We start from the raw sequence: 16,910 nt of genomic DNA, 5'->3' as shown, positions 1-16,910 counted from the left end.
TGTAAGAAGAAAAAGTACAAATGAAATTTGTTCATGCAAAGAATTGACTCCCAATGGTTGGAGGATAAATTCCCCATCTAATAGTTTGAAAGAAAAATTGTCTTCTGTGCTATAATCTTCCTGCACTAGCAAGTAATACAACTGGTGATCTTTTTTTTCTGCACATGCAAGTACTTTAATTGAGGCTGTGGTCTCTGAAAATGTAGAGATCTTAAGCCTTAGATAATACCATTCAAAATGGAATTTCAGGAGATCTGGTGCACTATAAAAGAGGGTTGTGCAGATCAGAAAGACACTGGTAAGATCTATGATAAACTAGTACTGATCAAATATGAAAACAAAATTTCTCAGCATTCCTTAGGATTAACCACAACATCTCAAATTCTGAACTGTCCACAGAATTATGCTTACACCTCAAATACTCATATTTTGTGCTGAAGGTTGTGAAGAGTAGAAAACTATATCTCAATGGCCGAATAGTGGCAATGTAAAATATGTTGACGCACATGACAGATGGCCTGTGGTGGGTTGATAGGTGGCATATTCCATAGTGGTCTAGGTGAAAGAAGGGGTGTGGCAACTGTGGGACATGCAGAACAGGTACTGGCAAATTTAAATAATCGGTTGAATGTTGAAGGTGATAGGCAAACATCAAAATCCATGCACTTGCAAAATGGGATGCAAGAGCAGGCAGTAAGAAAACAGATTTACTGTCAATACAAACTGAAGTAAATTGTATCAGAAAGCAGTCACAAACTACAGAATGAATCTCCAATAGTGCAACAGGGAGATCCTGCAGTATTAGTCCCAACTGATAAAAGTGCAAATAAGCCCATAAACTGAGTAGGAGCACAATTCTTCACACAGTGAAATGTTAGTGGTAGTCAATAAACTTGAGGATAAACTATTAAAAGAGGCAAAGCGAGGAGAAATTAGAGAATTGAATATAGTTTGTAATTATTGAGGCACCAAGGAAGGGGCAACCAGTCTTCACAGATGTGGAGTCAACAAGGTGCAGAGCTGGATGAACACAGCAGGCCAAGCAGCATCATAGGAGCAGTAGGGCTGACGTGTCGGGCCTAGACCCTTCACCAGATTCTGCACCTTGTTGTCTCAGATTTTCCAGCATCTGCAGTTGCTGCTATCTCTTCACAGATGTGGACTTGTACCGAAAGTACTGGTTGACAGAACTTAGAAAGTTCAAGGTAAACTAGGAATTTTAAAGAGTGACTGGGTGGTACAGATATTTGAGTGGACTCTCCCACATCTGGAAAAGTAATCTTGACAATTTTTTTGAATTCCTTTGGCTATTTCTGAAGTTAGATCGTTCAACATAAAAGCCATGTGGGTGATATTTTTCAAAGGATGTTTCTGAAACTAGCCAAAGAGGCAGCAGATGAAGAAAAACTACAGAAACTAAACAAGTGCATCTTTGAATGTTGTTTCTGGGTGTGGTTTTGTTTTGGTGAAATTTACATTGCAGAAACAGGTTATGTAGAATTGCAAGTAAATACCACAGTGTTTTTAGTCAGTTTCAGTTAAAAGGCAAGCTTTCAGCTACCTTCATGATGAATGTTGATTTCTTATGGAGTGGTGCAGCAGAATTTGAGCAATAGGTTATTAATAAAGATTAGGGTGGTTCTTAAAATTGGGAGCTAGGCTTGTAATGCTGGTAAATATATTGGCTTCAATATTAACCAGAATACAGCTAGAGGAACTTTAAATCAACAATCCTATTTGTTACTGCCATCCTTGTTCATTGTTCTCTGTCACAGAAAGATGTTATATTTAAACAAGCAGCATGTGAAGCTTGATTGGCCTGCCAAGCCAGTTGGGCAATCAGACTGGATCAGATACTAATTCTGACGTACTGGAGTTAAGTACTACACTGTAGCTAAAGTCAAGAATGTTTCAAAGGCAAATAAAATATTTAAACATTACATCTAGAGAAATGAATACTTAAGTTCCAATCCCACGTGAGCCAACGAACTTAAAACTTGTCAGGTCAGTGATGCATCACATCTTAAATCTTCTTGATTGCAGCTGGTTTCAAAATATTTCTTATGAGTGGAAAAAGGAAATGCTGTCTTGGGAAGCTAACACTAAAAACAGGAGAGAAAATAGGCTATTTGGCCCATTAACCCTGCTCTGCAGTCTCATAGCTAATCTTCTGTCTCAATGCTCACTCCCCTTACCCCTGACGCCTTTAATGTCTAGAAATCTATATGCTTCATTTTTGAGTATATTCAATAAATTGACCTCTACAACCATACATTATAGAGAATTCCACAGGTTCACCACCCTCGGAGCAAAGAAATTTCTCCTCATCTCAGTCCGAAATGGTCACCTCATGTCCTAAGACTGTGACCCTTGTTCTTGACTCCACTGATGGAGGAAATACATTTTTTGCATCCAATCTGCCCAGCCTTTCAGAAATATATACATTTCATAGGACTCATCTCATTATTCTAAACTCCAACAAAGGAGTTTATCCCTCTGCGTCCCCACCTTAATGAACTTCGGGCACGACATGACGCCAAACTCTTCTTCCGCTGTCTTTGCCTCTGGGCCCATTTCTTTAGAAAAGAGTCCTCTCCCCATCCTGTAAACTCCTTCACCCAGTTCCAACACTCTCCCTCCACCTAGACTCCTTCCTCTGGCCTTTTACCTGCATCTGTTCATTGTGAACTATCAAAGTGACATCAGTTGCCTCAATTTCTCTGCTCCCACCGCTCCCCCCCCCTCACCCAATCCAACCTATCTCCCTTTGAACCGACTGCACTCCATGTACTTAGGTCCAACCCTGACTATGTTATTAAGCCTGCCGATAAAGGTGGTGCTGTTGTAGTCTGCCGTACGGACTTCAACATTGCAGAGTCTGAGTACCAGCTCTCAGATACCTCCTCCCATCTTCCCCGTACCATGACCTCACCGTGGCACATCAGGCCATTGTATTAACTACGGTAACTGACCTCATTTCATCTGGTGATGTCCCAAATACTGCCTCCAAGCTGATAGTCCCACTGGCCCACACAGCTCACTTCTACCTCCTTCTGAAAATCCACAAAACAGGACTGCCCATGCAGACCCACTGTTTCAGCCTGCTCGTGCCCCACAGAACTCATCTCTTCTTTCTCACCCTGGTCCAATCCCTACCCACATACATCCATGATTCATCTGACGCCTTACGCCGGTTTCAAAACCTCCAGTTTACCGGCTCCAGCCACCTCCTCTTTACCATGGATGTCAAAATCCCCTTATACTTCCATTCCCCACCAGGACGGTCTTAGGGCTCTCCGCTTCTTCCTGGAGTAAAGACCTGAACCATCCCCACCCACCACCACCACCCTCCGCTTGGCCAAGCTTGTCCTTACCCTCAACAACTCCTCTTTCAACTCCTCTCATTTTCTTCAGGTAAGAGGGGTTGCCATGGGTCCTAGTTATGCCTGTCTCTTTGTGGGGTATGTGGAACATTCCTTGTTCCAGTCCTATTCTGGCCCCCACCCACAACACTTTCTCTGATACATCGATGATATCATCGGTGCTGCTTCCCTCTCTCGTCTGGAATTGGAAAACCTCATCAATTTCGCCTCCAATTTCCACCCTGCCCTCACTTTCACCTGCTCGGATTCCTCCCTTCCCTTCCTCGACATTTCTGTTTCCATTTCTGGGGATAGACTGGCCACTAATATCCACTACAAACCCACTGACTCCCACAGCTACCTGGACTATACATCCTCGCACCCCACTTCCTGTAAAGACTCCATCCCATTCTCTCAGTTCCTCCGTCTCCGTCACATATGTTCAGATGAGGCCAACTTTGACAAGGGAGCCTCCGAAATGTCCACATTCTTCCTCAACCGAGGATTCCCCAGCTCCTTTGTCGACAGGGCCCTCAACGAGGTCCGACCCATCTCCCGCACTTCCGCCCTCACCCCTTCTCTTCCCTCCCACAACAGCGATAGGGTTCCCCTTATCCTCACCTACCATCCCACCAGCATCCACATCCAGAAGATCAGAGGTCATTTCCGCCATCTCCAGCAAGATGCCACTACCAGATACATATTCCCCTCCCTTTTCAGCCTTCTGCAGGGACCGTTCCCTCCGGGACACCCTGGTCCACACTTCCTTCACCCCCAGCACCTCCCCACAGCCCTATGGCACCTTCCCCTGTAACCGGCGAAGGTGCAACACCTGCCCATTTACCTCCTCCCTACCCAGTGTCCAAGGGCCCAAACATACCTTCGGGGTGAAGCAACACTTCACCTGCACTTCCCAGAATCTAGTCTACTACATTTGCTGCTCACAACGTGATCTCCTAACATTGGGGAAACGAAGCATAGATTTGGTGACAGCTTCACAGAACATCTACGTTCTGCTCACAAAAAAGAACCTGAACTACCTGTTGCCTGCCACTTCAATGCACCACTCTGCTCCCTGGCCAACATCTGTCTCTGGCTTGCTACAGTGTTCCAGTGAAGCCCAACGCAAGCTGGAGGAACAAAAACAAAGTTGCTGGAAAAGCTCAGCAGGTCTGGCAGCATCTGTGAAGGAGAAAGTAGAGTTAACGTTTCAGGTCCGGTGACCCTTCCTCAGAACTGGAGGAACAACACCTCATTTTCTGCTTGGGGACCCTACAGCCCTCCGGACTCAATATTGAGTTCTATAATTTTAGGGCCTAAACTCTCCCATGTCCCAGCCCCCCCACCCCACATACCAGGCCTTGTTACCACAGCCTGCTATTACACACCCCCTGTTGTTAGTCACGAACAGTCCCCAGTAACAACTATTCATCCTCCCAGCCTGATCGTTAGCAACTCCTTTGTTTGTCCAAATGTCTCTCTCTCTCCTTGGGCTCTATCCTATCGTTTACTCCCTACCCCACCCACCTCCCTATTTTCTGCATATAAACTGACGTTTTCCCAGCCACCATCAGTTCTGAGGAAGTGTCACTGGACCTGAAATGTTAACTGTTTTCTCCTCCACAGATGCTGCCAGACCTGCTGAGCTTTTCCAGCAACTTTGTTTTTGTTCCTGATTTACAGCATCCACAGTTCTTTTGGTTTTTATTGAGGAATTGAAGAGAGCTAGCTATTCTCAGTCACCATTTGCCTATAAGCTATTACCTCTAACTAGTAACTGAGGGATTCAACAGTTAGCTGTGCAAACCATCCTGAGTCTTCAAAAGAACTGAGGGGACTTGGTACAAGGATGATCAGTGAACTGAAGGACCTGGAAAGACCAAAAGGGCACTTTGTTGAATTCTCTGGACTGGCGATATTGAACAGTGTTTTCCTGACTTCTTTCTTTCTCCATCTATGCTCCTTTGTTTATTTCTGTCTGCATGTGTCCCTTGGCTTTAAGAAGGCGATCACTTATTTCTAAGTTGATAACTCATATTTTATTCCCCTGTGATCAGGAGTATTACATTTGTGATAAATAATCTTTTGTTAAGTGCAGAAACCTGATTTCTCTTCAAACAAAATAAAGAGCTGTAGATGTTCGAGATCTGAAACAAAAAGAGAAATTGCTGCTGAAACTCAGCAGGTCTGGCAGCATCTGTGGGAAGAAAGCAGAGTTAATGTTTTGAGTCCAATGACTCATTCTGAACTGCTGAGTCTCATTTACTGGTTAGAGGCAACAGCTTACAGGAAAATGCTGAGTGAGAATAGCTAGCTATCTTCCAATTGCTTGTTACCTCTTTGAAATGTAAGAGAGAATAGTGTCTTTTTTACAGCTGGAAGCTTTCTGCCACTGTATTTTGCACACACACAGGTTTGTCTGCCTGCCCACAAGCCAATCACGGAGTTGTTGTCTGGCTGAGCATTCCTGACCCACAACTGGTCCTGGTTGAAAAAGCAATCTACTGACTGTCTTTGGAAAAAACTGCCCTGAACACACCCCCACAGTGCTTATGCGCCTCCAGCAACTTTCTCCAATGCTTGAACAAGGCAACAGGATAAACACAACTCACAATGACTTCCAGTGATTCATTTTAGAACTCCAACATCTTCCACAGTCCTCGTTTTAAAGCAGCATCCTTTTCTCATTTTGGTCCAGAGTCTAAAATAATTAATAAGAAAACTATGGAGTCTTTGCAGAAATTTACGTCAGAAAGAAAGCTTGTTTAAAACCTACAATAAAGAAATGGTTGTGAGGTGGTAAAGTACACTTCCAAAGTTAGTTAACACAACAGGAACTATATTAATATTTAAGAAGAGGTTTGATTGTACATTGAGCAGGAAAAAAATTACACAGGAAAAAGTTGACAGCCATAACACAATCGGAAGAATTTAAATTCATATTCTGGCTCCAACAATCAAACGTAGGCAATGTGAATCTACCAAGCCTTCAGTCCAGAGGGACAGGTGTGTTTTATACATTGTGAGGACATTGATAAGGTTGAATGTCGACAATCATCTCTTTGCAGTCCTTCAAAGGATATTCAACATTTTAGAAGGACCTGAAAAAAGGAAAGGGAGATGGGGCAGCATTCTTGGTAAAGAACAAAGTCAATGCAAGGGTGAGAAAGGATAGGCTTTGAGAATCTGGATATTGAATCAGTCTGGGTACAAAGAGGCAGACAACTCTATGTTGTCTATAGGCCTCCAAAAACAGTTGGAGTAAGGTACCGGATGGTGAGAAACGGGAAATTAGAGATGCATGTAAAAGGGTGCTACAGTAATCATGGGTGATTTTAGTACATTTATAGACAGGGATATAAACATTGGCAACAATATGCTGTTGATGAATTCTTCAAATGTATTCAAGTCTTTTTTTTTAAACAGTATATTGAGGGCCCGCTTAGGTAATGGGCTGTCCTAGATTTGGTTTTGTGCAAATGAGATGGAGTTAATTAGTAACTTTGTCGAATGAGGTCCTTTAGAGAACAATGGCCATCACATGCTTGAAGCCTTCATCAGGCTATAATGTGAAGTAATCCAATTTGACAAAGGAAGTCACAAATCTGAGGCATGAGTTGACAGTGATTGATTGGGTAGTTCATTAAAAGGCATAATGACGGATAGATAATGGCAAATATTCAAGGAATAAATGCAAGCACTGCAACAGTTATGTGTACTGTTTTAGTGCAAAAATATGAACAAGAAAAGGGCCCCAACCATGGAAATTAGATTTAAAGAACAGTAATATAATGTTGCTAGAAAATGTAGGAAGCCCAAGGACTGGGAGTCGCTTAGAATTCAGAAAAGATAGACCTCTAAAAAGAGAATAACTGTGTATGAGAGGAAACTTGCAAAGAATGTAAGACAACAAGGTGCAGGGCTGGATGAACACAGCAGGCCAAGCAGCATCATAGGAGCAGAGAGGCTGACGTTTCGGGCCTAGACCCTTCATCAGGAAAAGGGTGTAAGAGCTGACTGTAAAAGCTTGTATATGTATGTAAGAAGTAAAAGATCAGTAAAGACAAGAGTAAGTCCCTTACAGTCTGAAATGGGAAAAATTAATAACAGACAATGAGGAGATGGAAGACCAACTAAATAACTACTTAGATTCTGTCTTTGTAGAAGACAATGGAAATAACTTCCCAGAAATATGGAAGAACCACCTATTGAAAATGATGAATTGAAGGAAATTAGTATTAATAAAAGAGTGCTGGTGAAATGAATGGGACTGAAAGCAGATAAATCCTCAGGATCTTATAATCTACGTTCCCAAGTACCAAAGGAGGTGTTCATAGTAATAGTGGATGCATTGGTTACATCTTCTAGAATCTGCAGAATTTTGGTACTGTCCTGGCAGATTGAAGGGATATGAACATAATTCCACTATTTACTAAAGGAGAGATTTGTCATATGGGGAGACATTCATTCAGTTAACTAGACCTACATGAGAGGGGATCTCATTGAAACACACAATTCTGAAAGAGTTGGGTAGACTTGATACAGATATCCTCTGGTTTGGGGGTTCAGAACAAAGGATCACAGCTTCTGGAGACACGGTACACCCCAGAGAACTAAAAGGAAAATAAATGTCTTCACTCAGAGGGTGGTGAACCTATGGAATTCTCTGCACAAGTCTCTGCAGGCCAGGTCACAGATGGATTTCTAGATATTAAAGGAATCATGGGATATGGGAAGACAGCAGGATTCTGACACTGAGGATCAGCAGTCATCCTGTTGAATGATGGGATAACAAGGTGTAGAGCTGGATGAACACAGCAGGCCAAGCAGCATCAGAGGAGCAGGAAAGCTGGCGTTTCGGGCCTAGACCCTTCTTTAGAAATAAGAAGAACAATGATTTTTTTTCCTGAAGGAGGGTCTAGGCCCGAAACGTCAGCTTTCCTGCTCGGCCTGCTGTGTTCATCCAGCTCTACACCTTGTTATCTCAGATTCTCCAGCATCTGCAGTTCCTACTATCTATGTTGAATGATGGAATAGATTTGATAGACTAAATAGCCTAAAGCTTTTCCTTACTTTCCATGTTTCTACGTTTCTTCTTAATTTCATTGTTCAGAAATAGTTAGCAAATGTAGTTTATTTTTCTTATCTGTTTGATACAAAGCTCAAATATTTTGGCTGCTGCAAAGACCATTAGGATTTAAAAATAATTAACAATGTATTTCAAATAATGATGTTTACAGCAATTTATACATGAGAAAGAATGCACATTTCAAAGGGTTGAATTGTTCCAAAGAATTAATGGACTTCTTTCGGTGTCTGACCTGGATATACCACACCTGAGTGATAGAATGAAACACTCCTTTGTGAGCACCAGGGTGCAGATACATAAGAAATTTAGACATTCTCAATCTAGTTTCTAGCCAGCAATAAGCAAACTGATAGCGCTCACACCTTCAAAAGTCAGTGCAAAGTAAATAATCTCCTTCAAATTCCCCATTAAGGTTGGTTAAGCTAGACAAAAGAACTAGAATCTTATCAGTGATAAGAAGGTGTACAGCTGGATGAACACAGCAGGCCAGGCAGCATCAGAGGAGCAGGAAAGCTGACATTTTGGGTCTGGAGCCTTCTTCAGAAACCTTATCAGTGTTCCTTTGCATTTAAGATGAGGACAAATCAATGGGAACAGAACAGAAAAGGTTTACTATACAAGTCTGTCGACGAGATATGTTCATGCTGATGTTAGTGTCCAGTATTTAATTCTATTGGCAGACCTGATATCCCTCTCCTTAACAGTTTTCTCTCAGTTCTCTAATTCCAGCATCTACATATTTGCTAAATAACCCATTCGTAAATGTTATGACACACCTCTGGAGTGGAGAGAACTTGAACCGGGGCCTCCCAATTCTTAATTACTTTCAAGCCAATTATAGGAAACTCTTGAGCCTGGACTTTGACCCAGATGGAGGGACACTACCTCTGCGCCACAAGAACCTTATGCAGTTCCCTACATCTGTTATGATCAAGGTAGCAACAACCACTATAGGATGTACAACAACAAAGTGGAAATGACTACTATGCGCACTATGCGGAACTAACTGATAACTGGCATGCCTCAACAGAGAACAACTTGTCCCTAATGCTTTTGACAAAAGCTTTGTTCATAAAAACAATGCACAATAAAGGTCTCCAGCCCTGTTCTTGGGCTTTGCTGAGACAGCCAATCTAAGCCAGGATTCCAGTTAATGGTAGAAAATTGGCTTCTTGTCCATTGGGTTTAAAAGAGGGAGGTAATCACTAAGTTTCTACTATGTATTAAAATGCTTTTTTTTTTATAGATGCAAGTGTGGCCAGCATCTATTGCCTGTCAATAAATGCCCATGAGAAAGTGCTGGTGAGTTGCCTCTTGAAAACAGCTAGAGCCTTTCTAGGCCATTTGAAGAGAGAATGTGCCAGAGACTATCACAGATGGATAAACTTGCCAAAAATCCTTCCCAAGCAAATTAGTGATCCAGATGGGTTTTTAGGAGAACCCCTCGGTTTCATGGTCACTATTAATATTATCTTCTTATTCCAAATTATTTATCAGCTGGTTTTACTCTACCAAGCTGCTACAGTGGGACTTGAAGACATGCCTCTAGATTACTTACCCAGAAATGTGACCACTGTATGACTGTATTTGTAAGAATCAGTTATCAGCTAACTGACAGCTGTATAATAATTAATCACTCAGCATCGCAGATTGTTTTTTTAAAGAGGGGAAATTAAATGCTGCAGTTCTTTGAAAAATCCTGAAGGTCATCGTTTTTGAGAAGGCTTGTGAGCTAGCATGCAAATACATGGAAGCTTATATATCTTGAAAACAGATGAGCAAGTTAAATACATGTGAGATAGCAACCACCGAAAAGGGAAGCAATTTCCACAAGTAATAACTGAAAAAAAATCTGGTGTTATTTCTGTGAGCAGAAACAGAGCACGCTGTGGAATATTGCCATCCCACATTCACTGACTGGAATGAAAATTATAAGGAGTACATGAAGGAATTTAAACATCACGTTGAGCTACATTCAGCAAATGAATTGAGTGATTGTTCCAAATTCAATTGTGAAATGATCAGTGGTCAGTCACTGGAATTGATGCTACACATTTGCATTTTGTTTTTGAAAAGTATACATTAGCTCTCAAAACGCAGATTTAAAATGAAAATAAGACCTCACAGCAGTTGTGGATAGATGTTAATATTCAACCTCAGAGACAGTGCTAACAGGTTGGGGAACCACTTTCATGAAAAAAAAACAAGACCTGAGCAAATAGCTACTAGAAGCTTCTGTTATTGTTTCTGCCATTGAAGCAGCATCTTCCAGTCTCCATCATCCTAATCATTAGAACATCCTATTTGGCAGCATGATGACTGTTAGCCTTCAGCAGGACAGCTGGGTCCATGTGATGTTCCACTCACTTTGATTTCCTTGACATGTTTTGCCATAGTGCTACATACCAAGCTCATTCAACTGCTAAATACTGGCCCTCCCTAATGACATTTAGACAGTGATCTATTTCACAGTAAAGGTGAAAAGTAGTAGCTGGATTTACAACTCAACTTCCTATACTCTTTTTATGCAAACCTTGGATCTTATCATAGGCCGAAGAAACTTGTCCATTGGTGTTTAGGAGTTCTAACCCTGTTCTGCTACTCTGATAAGTCATAAATACAATCTACTTTAAGACTTCATTAAACATTGGAGAGAGATAATAAACACCAATGAATTATAACATAGGTGGCACGGTGGCTCAGTGGTTAGCACTGCTGCCTCAGGGGCCTGGGTTTAATTCCCCCACCTCGGGCAACTGTCTGCGTGGAGTTTGCATATTCTCCCGTGTCTGCGTGGGTTTCCTCCGGGTGCTCCGTTTCCTCGCACAGTCCAGTGCAGGCTAGGAGGATTGGCCGTGCTAAATTGTCCAGTGTTCAGGAATGTGTAGATTAGGTGGGTTTAGGGAATGGGTCAGGGTGGGATGCTCTGAGGGATGGTGCGGACTTGTTGGGCTGAAGGGCCTGCTTCCTCACCGTAGGGATTCTATGGACTATGGCTAGCCATAACTGGCATCTAATCAGAGCAAATACATAGATAAACTGACAACTGGAACACATTTCCTATCTTCTCCTTCCTGCCAGCCCCAATTCTGCAATTCAAATTGCGTTGATTTGTGCAAAACCATGCCTGGGCATCTATCTTTCTTTAATAAAAGCAAAAAAGAACTGTGACTGCTGGAATTCAGAAACAAAAATCAGAAATTGCTAGGAAAAAACTCAGCAGGTGTGGCAGTTACTGTGGAGAGAAAGCACAGTTAAGATTTTGGGTCCAGTGGCCCTTCTTCTGTAGAGCCAGTTCTGAAGAAAGGTCACTGGACTCAAAAAGTTAACTCTGCCTTCTCTCCACAGATGCTGCCAGACCTGCTGAGTTTTCCCAGCAATTTCTGTTTTTGATCTTTTTTAAAATTTGTTAACTATTGGTAAACAAAGTATATAGTATCTTGCAGTAGAAATACCAACAGTTCACTTTCCCCAAATATTGTTGGCATTCCTTCCAGAAAGTCCTAACAGTTATTCCAAGTGACACTATCATCCAAGGTTTACAATCAAAATTGATTTAATTGCATATACATATCTGGTGGAGATATGACTCAGTGGGAGCTGATATGTATCCACAGCGAAGAGATTAGTGGCAGTGTGCTTAAACAATTAAAGCATACTTAGTGCAGTGCAACATGCCTTCTGGAAAGAGTTCCTTGTACTGGCTTATCTAGTCTCTCATTACCAACGAATGGTTTGCTACCATGAAGTTAAGAGTAAGAGTAAGAGGGAACTGGATTACTGTGATCCAGTTGGCTCCAGGTTGACTTGCTTAATAGGAGACCGGACTTTGAAAGACTTAGACAACCTAAAACCTCCAATCAGTCACTTTTCTCAGTCTCTCGAATGCCCCTGGTTTGCCAAACTGAATATTAGATATTCAGTTCTGATAAGTGTAACTTCCTCAAGAATACTGGAACTAGAACTAGATTTTATTGTCACGTGTACTCAAGTACAGGAGGAGTACAGTGAAAAGTGTAAAAAGTTGCCATTCCCAATGCCATCTTAGTTGTAAGGTACCTAGGTACAAAACAGAAAAATAAAGAAATAAAAAGTTAAAAGTTCAACTTTACAGACCTTGGGCTGGGGTCACTCTCTGTGCTGACTCAATTTCCCCCAGAGATGAACAGAAGTGACCCCTTCAGTTTCTGACAATAATCCTGCTCCTTCACCACTGACTATTAACTTCAATCTCAACCAGGTTGTTTGCAATTCAAATCTTCAAACCTAAGCCAAGTGTTCATATCCTTTCAAATCACAAGCAGAACCATTACCATCTTCCTCTGTCTCCAACTCTCTACATTTAGCCATCTGCTGTTGATTCTCAAATATGTCACAGTTACGTCCAGACTATATTTCTGAAAAGGTCTCTTTGTGAAGCTCCAATCCACCACTCACCATGAAATTTTGTATCATGTTATTCAGGCCCTATTACATGCCTAACCCTTCTCAATCCTGACTTGCTCACCTACATTTATATCCAAAAAAGTCAATTGTCTCAATTTTGTATTATTCTTTAATTCATGTCAGACATTCTCACTCCTCATTACTGTTGCCTCCTACAGACTTACAAATCTTCTCAAACTCTTTGCTCCTCTAACTGGCTGCTTGTGCATACCCCTACCCTGTTCCACAGTCAACAGCCACTCAAATCATAGAATCCCTACAGTATGAAAGCAGGACATTCAGCCCGTCAAGTCCACACTGACCCTCCGACCAGCATCCCATCCAGATCCAACCCCCTACCTTATCTCTGTAACCCTGCATTTTCCATGGCCAATCCACCTAACCTGCACACCTTTGGACAATGGGAAGAAACCGAAGTAGCCGGAGGAAACCCATGCAGACATGGGGAGAGCGTGCAAACTCCACAGTTACCGATGAATAGGGTCGAACTCAGGTCCCTGGCACTGTGAGGCAGCAGTGCTAACCACTGAGCCACCGTGCTGCCCATTCACTCTTTCACCATCCTTGATATTCCACTCTTGAATTCCCTCTCAAAACTCCTCCCACATTCCTGCTATCCTTTCAAATCCATCTTTTTATTCAAACATCTTTGCTCACAAGCAGTCTTTCACCAGAGCCCATTTCTCACCTCACTTCAAGGAAATTGCTGAGGACATTTTCCACTGGACATTATGATCAGCCCAATATTCTTGCAAATTGTTATTATCGCTGTAGACAATAGGCACACTGCATCAGCCAAATGAAAAATTGGACATGGATTATGAGCAAACTCATTTGTAAGTTCTTGCTAAAGTTAACGTACATATGAAATACCAAGCTGCCAAATAGGGCATAATTTTGAAGAGATTGTAAACTAGGATATGATGTACTCTTTAAACTGGGTAGAGAGGAGACAGCACAGCTGAGTACATATAAAAAGTATGTTCAGAGATTCCCAAGCTCCCAGCAAGAAAGCATTACCTAGTGGAGCAGGGTTTAGATATTTTACCCACTCCTCACCAACACCACCCCAACTTGTAGCTTCTTTGAGGAGTCTGGTATTTGATAACCGCTCCTTCACCCCACAGTTGGGGCAACTTGAATTTGCTTGAACTGTATTAGCTGCAAAATTAACTCACTTACAGCAAATTGAAACAAAAGCAGTCACATATCAAGTTAGCCTCAAGTCTCAAGATCAATTGTTTCAGCAAAGCCAGCAACATGAACCAAGTCCTGAAGAATGGACTTGAAACATTAACTCTTTGTCTCCACAGATGCTGCCAGACCTGGTGAGCTTCTCCAGCTATTTCTGCTTTTGTTTCAGATCTTCAGCATCTGTAGTTCATGGTTTTATTTTATGAACCGAGTTGTGCTTGCCTGTACATAATTAGTTGGACCTCTAACTAAGAAGTTAAAAGTTATAGTACATTGTGTGTACGTGATAAAACTTAAGATAGTATTTCTTCTTAAAACAGAATCCCAGAAGATAAGGAGGCATTCACCTTGATCTTATGATCTCAATATTATTTTGGACTTCCTGCAATAAATGATTCGAGTTAGAAGGGAGGAGTTTCCAACTGGCAGAAAGTTGAACACAATGGCCATTGGACTCCTGTCATTTCAAATCTAAGTTTCACTGCATGTACACATTTTTGGAAAAATAAGGACATTCTTAATGCAAAATTGACTCTTCTCCTCTTCAAGAATAGAATGAACAGATAACCTGACAAAATTACCTGCATTAATTTCAGTGTGATACTAGAATAATGCATGAATGCATGTCCTTTACAAGGCAATAATGTAATTGCAGGATTTGGAGCTGACCTTAAATTCAGTTAATATAAACATTACCCAAATGCCTTAAATGAGGTTAAGGTGAAGATCCTTGATGTGTGTTTTACTTCAGCAGACCAAGATGTTGTACATGCTCCCTAGTTATTGCAGGCCCTGCAAGGCATATGAAAACAAACATGACTGTTCCACAGGAACATTTGTGAATTTATTCCACTCAATTTAGCACTTTAATTCCCCAGCAATATTTTTAGGTATCTACATTTAGATCAATAAAAATAAAAAGAGCGACTTGCAACATCCAAAGCAATTTACAGCAAACTACTTTTGAAATGTTGTTACTGTTGAAATAGGAAGCCTAGCAGCCAATGTGCATTCAGGAAACTGCCCCAATCCATTGTGAAATAAACACAGTAATGGCTAAAGGACAGATTTTAGTCAACTTATGAGGAAGGCTCTGTTGCTCTTCGTCAAACAGTGCTGTGGGATCTTTAACATCAAGCTGTGCAAGAGTTGGTTGAATATCTCATCCAAAAAGTTGGCACCTCAATCAGTGCAATGTTATCAGAATGTACTCAGAAGACATTTAAAAACAAAATGGACTACATATTAGCATTTTATTTTTATAACACATCTGCAGAATTGCAAGTGGTTCAATTCATAGTGGTCCTGCCACTTAGTCAGTAGGACAAGCATTCATATTCCACTTGAGAACTTATTGAACATATGGCAAGTATTCAAGTGGCTCCGAGCAGACTGCTAATCAACTTAAAAAATCTTTCCAGTGCTCCACACCTTTTTCCAAAGGAGAATGCGAAAGATAGCATTTCTTTTGAAAGCATAATCCTAAAAGACAATGAGGCATTTGCCTTGATCTTATTATCGTAATGAAATTTTGTACCTTTTACAATATTTGGAAATAACTGTAGTTGAAAAGGGAAGAGTTCTCAACAGGCATAATAATACATTTGTACCACTGGGTCCCCCTCAGCACATTTTTGATGGGTTTCAAATCAGACCAAAAAGCAGTGATAATTTATTTCCTCCTCTTGATACTGGAGTGAATTTTATTTCCAATGGAGAAGTCCGATTGTGAAGACCAAAAGTGGAAGTTTACTCTGTGGCAGCATACAGCACAACCACCAGCAGTGGCCATGTTTGCGGTTGGAGGATGAGGAAGAAAGTGGTTGCATGATGAAGCATCTTCAAAGAGTCAAGATCAGACAGACCAGCCCAGCTGATCAGACTGGGGAGAGGGGACTACACTTACATGCAATACAATGCTGTAGGCAAAGGGGTAGCGACTGCCTCCATGAGCTGTGAAATGGTCTTGTGGTGATCTCCCAATGTGGCAGCAGCCCTTCCCAATACTAGTAAAATGTTGCAGCCCTTTGTTGCACACTTAAGGGTGGGTCAATTGCTCATCCACTGAATGCCTATGCTGCTAAACTGCAACCACTGGTACTCTGCCAGGGCACTTAGATGATGTCAGGACATCTCCCAATGCCTTCTTGGGCTATTGACCAGCCTTAGCCCAGTCCCAGTCAACACTGGTAAAATTCAGCCCACTCATTTTCCTTGCAGCTGCTTGATCGATCATCTTCACTCTTAACTTTACCTATGAAACTCTCCTTCCTGTTCAGTTTGAGTATATATTCTCTCCATGCTCTCAAATCTTAGTGGGAATGAAGGTAGAGGTTTAACATTTGCAACATTGAATACTTTGAGTAATTGTGAAACTAGAAATGCACAAGTCAGTCTGATTACAGCTTATGCATTCACACAAGGATCGGAAAGCTGAGAGTTCAAAGCCCATAGTTCAGTTTGATACAGTATGTAGCACTTTGTATATCAGATGGACTGCAGCATGCAAAGTGCTCTTAGGGAAGAAACAATGTAGGGGTTGGGGGAGTTGTGAAAATGATACAACAAGGTGCAGGGCTGGATGAACACAGCAGGCCAAGCAGCATCATAGGAGCAGAGAGGCTGACGTTTCGGGCCTAGACCCTTCATCAGAAAAGGGGGAGGGGAAGGGGGTTTTGAAATAAATAGGGAGAGAGTGGGAGGCGGATAGAAGAGGGATAGAGGAGAGGATAGGTGGAGAAGAAACAAACAGGTCGAAGAGGCGGGGATGGGGCCAGGAAAAGGTGAGTGTAGGTAGGGAGTTAGGAAGGGGATAGGTC

General features: G+C 41.8%; 1 protein-coding gene across 2 annotated transcripts in view; it reads right to left on the bottom strand.

Moving 5' to 3' along the window:
• Positions 1 to 16,910, bottom strand: part of slco4a1 (solute carrier organic anion transporter family, member 4A1) — a 159,498-nt gene that overhangs the window by 124,944 nt on the left and 17,644 nt on the right. Inside the window, exon 3 of one of the 2 annotated variants that reach the window (XM_048608413.1) lies at positions 5,975 to 6,063. The exons of the other annotated variant lie outside the window; for it this stretch is intronic. The gene's annotated coding sequence lies outside the window, so the exon portion shown is untranslated. The remainder of the gene's footprint in view (positions 1 to 5,974; positions 6,064 to 16,910) is intronic. 2 annotated transcript variants of the gene reach the window in all.

Source organism: Rhincodon typus, chromosome 19 (genome assembly GCF_021869965.1).
Source record: "Rhincodon typus isolate 14 chromosome 19, sRhiTyp1.1, whole genome shotgun sequence".
Lineage (NCBI taxonomy): Eukaryota > Metazoa > Chordata > Chondrichthyes > Orectolobiformes > Rhincodontidae > Rhincodon > Rhincodon typus.
This window is presented reverse-complemented; position numbering and strand designations above follow the sequence as displayed.